Raw genomic sequence first — 3,847 nt, 5'->3', positions numbered from 1 at the left:
GCTGAGTGAAATATATGAGTCACAAAAGGAAAATACTGCATAATGCCACGGTTGTAAAACAGGACTGACCTCAGGGTTGGGAGGAGACTAGGAGGGGATAAATAATGTACACTGCATTGAAAAAGATGAGGAATCGGAATGCTTAAAAGGAATATATGATTAGGTATTATTTGCATGACAACTGTCCAGAATAAGAGCTGCATAATAAAGTGGATGGGGGTGGAAAGGAAACTGTACAACAATGAAAGAATTTTTTGTTTTTTTTCAAAGAGAAAAGTGAACTGGTGGGAGGGTGGGCTGGGAGAAAAATGTGCAACAATGAATGAATGAAAATTCAAGTTCTCTAGAAACTTTCATTAAAATCTCAAAAGGAAGGAAGGAAGGAAGGGAAAAAGGAAGGAGGAAGGAAGGAAGGAAGACTATTGTAGCTTTTTTCCCTTATTTTTTTAAAAAAGGTGATCACTGACAAGGTTAAGTGGAAAAAACAGGCCACAAAATTTGAACGCATGTTCATAGGCACATGTGTGAAAATCTTGAGTTCTTTTTCTTTTTATTAGTATTTTTCTGTGTTTTCCAAGTTTTCTGGATTAGACACTACAATCTAAGTAAGAGTAGAGCTGTGACGGTGGATTGCAAAGAACCCGAGAGCACAGAAAAGGCTACCAAATAAGGACACTCTGGTGGCTTAGCCCGCAGGGAGTTGTGCTGATACCACAAAGGCTATGCTTCTCTGAAGGTTTGAATCCACCAGCTGCTCCCAGGGAGAATGATGGGCAATCTCCCTTGCCGTTTGGAGCCTCGAAAGCCCTGTGGAGGGTCAGCCGTGAGTTAGAACTGACACCGCAGAGCAAGTGAGGATGAGGCGGGAGAGGCTGGGGGTGCAGGCATGTGGGACCACAGCCACCCCGGTGCCGTGCACAGCAGGCCAGATTTCAATCTGCTCTGGGACCTGAGTGGGTGAGGGGTTGGCCTGAGCTCTGAGATTGGACACATGGAGGTGCAGGCTTCCCACATAGTAAAGAACAGGGTGGAGGTGGGCCTCGGGGTGCGGGTGTGTATGTGTAAGTGCACATGTGCATCCTGTGCACAGACATCACCTACATTCAATTTCAGACTCCCTTCCACCTAGAGCAGTGGGACCCTCATCACACTCTCTAGGGAGCTACCTTGCTGTGTTTTGCCGAAAGCTCCATGATTCTGAAGGACCCACCCACGCCCAAGGCCCAGAGTGAGCGATATGAACCGGCTCAAGTACAGGGTGTTGGGTGTTCTGTCACCCCTTCCCCAGTGAGGGCATGTCTCAGAGTTCCTCCTTTGTAACCAGACTTTGAAAGAATGTTCGTTTCATCATGATCTGTCCCACAATGGCCTTTTGCTATGTGCCTCCTGTAGAAATAACAAAGTGTTGGAAATGTATTTCCTGAAATAAATGTTTCAAATGCAAACCTGGGGGGAGGGGGGAATAAGGTTTCAGTGAACTCTGTGGGAAGCTGAAGGCTTGGGAGGGAGGTGGGAAGGATGTGCGACTCATAGCGACCCTATGTACAACAGCCCTAAACCCTCCCTGCTCTATCCTGTGCCAATCGCACTGTCTCTGACACCCCCACCTCGATTACTCCAGTTACTGAATCAATCCACCTCAAAGAGGATCTTCCCCTCTTGCGCTGTCCCTCCACCCTGCCAAGCATGATGTCCCTCTCCAAGGACTTCTCCCTCCTTACAACATGTCCATAGAATGTCAGACGGAGCCTCAGAGTCCTTGCCTCCAAGGAGCAGCCTGGTCTAACCCTCTCTAGGATGAATCTGTTTTCTTGGCAGTCCAGGGAACATTCAGTACTCTTCCCCAGCACCACAGCTCAAAGGCATCAATTCTCCTTCTATCCTCCTTAGTCATTGTCCAACTCTCTGATGCATAACAAGTGATTAGACATGGCTTATTGGAGAAAAACTCTACCAACATGCTGGTTTTCAAATGCAAAGGTGATGAAATGGTGTCTATTTGATATAAGGTCCACCAAAGGAATTAGGATTCCATGAAAGAAGCAATGGGTCATAAGAAAGAGCTGGCAATCTAGTTGTGTGTGTGTGTGTATGTGGGGGGGGGTGTAAAACTTATAATGTTTGTACAGCAAATGCTACTTTACAAAGCAATGTGATTCCCTTTCCTAGCCATTGAAATCTCTATGGGGACACAATTCTACTCTGGCACCCACAGACTAGCTATGCGTTTTAATCAACTTAATGCCAACTGGTTTAAGTTATTTGTGGGAGTTTCTCATATGATTCCATCTATTATCACACAGGTAAAAGTTCAGTCAGATCATCAAGTGCATATTGAAAATCAGCTATGTGCATGGCAGCGTACTTGCTGCCGCTCAGACGTTGGAGGGAATATAATGTATATAGTCTTTGTCTCCAACCTGTTTGAAAACATTTGATTCTTAACATAGCCACGCCTGGTCAGATGACATTTGAACTGTCCTTTGTGGTGGAGTAAGACAGAAACTCTGTGTCCCAAAGGGAACTCCATGACTAAATGGACAATTTGATAGCTCAGCATGGAAGCTCAAACAAAGTGTAAGAGAGGATGATGTGACTTTAACACCGTGTGGCTGGAGCAGTCTGTTCACTCTTCTACGGGAAAAGATACAAGAATTTTACAGAAGCTTCATCCAAAGGGTGTGGCTCCTGGGGTAGCTCTCAAAGGCCAGTTTCTGGATTTCTCAGCACTGCAAGCAACAGAACTGGGGAAGTTGCCAGCTGGAGTTCTCTACCCTCCACCTTCCTTTCTCTATTCTCCAGCTTTCTGCCCTAGTCCTTTGCCGGACCCACCTTTGCTTCAGGTACGCCAGGATCTGCCATCTCCCTCGGATTTTTATTTTCTTCTGCAGCCTGGTGGTCAAAATGGCTTTCTCCCATCAGGGGCTCCTGCTCAGCAGATGCTTCTGCCCATGGTGGACTCACAGCTGCCCGTGATGAACTTTGGTTCTCTGCCGCCTGCGCCACCTCCTGCCCCTCCCCCACTCTCCCTATTACCTGTGAGCCCTGCTCTGCAGCCCCCCAGCCTGGCTGTCCGGCCCCCACCTGCTCCTGCTACTCGGGTTCTGCCTTCACCCGCCAGACCCTTCCCCCCTAATTTGGGGCGAGCAGAGCTGCACCCAGTGGAAATAAAGCCGTTTCAGGATTATCGAAAACTCAGCAACAATCTTGGTGGTCCTGGGTCATCACGTACTCCTTCAGCTGGAAGGTCTTTCTCTGGCCTCAATTCCCGCCTAAAGGCCCCACCTCCCAACTACAGTGGAGTCTTCCGCACCCAGCGCATTGACCTCTACCAGCAGGCCTCCCCACCGGATGCCCTGCGCTGGATGCCGAAGCCTTGGGAACGGACAGAACGGACAGAGCCACCTTCTCGAGAAGGGTCCTCTTGAAGGACAAAAGAGCCTGGGTCCTGAGGGGACAAGGAACCTGGGTTACCCCCCACCCCGCTGAGGGGAAGATCCCCTTGCCCCTCACCCTCCACCCCCCGGGGCTTGTATATAGATTATAAATATATATAAAGGGGAATGGAGTGGGTGGAGAGGAGTTGTGGGGCTGGGGCCTTGCTTCCCCTCCTTCCCCTTCCCCTGGTCCCCTAACCCTGGGGCCGTTTGTTAAAAAAGAATAAAAAAATAACCAAAAAAAAATTCAAAAAACCAAAAAACAAAGGGCGTGTCTCCTTCTCCACACCCCCCCCCCCCGACATCTGTTGCTTTTCCTGCATCCGGGGCTCTTTTCTTGACAAGTCTTGCTCTCTTTGGCTACCGAGAAACCAAAACAATTCTAGTATAGATGATTGCAATCACCCCCT

The 3,847-nt window shown here is 48.4% G+C and overlaps 1 pseudogene; it reads left to right on the top strand.

Annotated features, from left to right (window-relative positions):
• The first annotated feature begins 991 nt into the window (after nucleotides 1–991).
• LOC102864066 lies at nucleotides 992–3,557 on the top strand (annotated as a pseudogene).
• The last annotated feature ends 290 nt before the right edge of the window (nucleotides 3,558–3,847 follow it).

Source organism: Elephantulus edwardii, unplaced genomic scaffold (genome assembly GCF_000299155.1).
Source record: "Elephantulus edwardii isolate Elephantulus edwardi_28Jun2011 unplaced genomic scaffold, EleEdw1.0 scaffold00083, whole genome shotgun sequence".
In the NCBI taxonomy this organism is placed as follows: domain Eukaryota; kingdom Metazoa; phylum Chordata; class Mammalia; order Macroscelidea; family Macroscelididae; genus Elephantulus; species Elephantulus edwardii.
The sequence above is the reverse complement of the archived record's forward strand: the minus strand, read 5'-3'. Positions and strand labels throughout refer to the sequence as shown.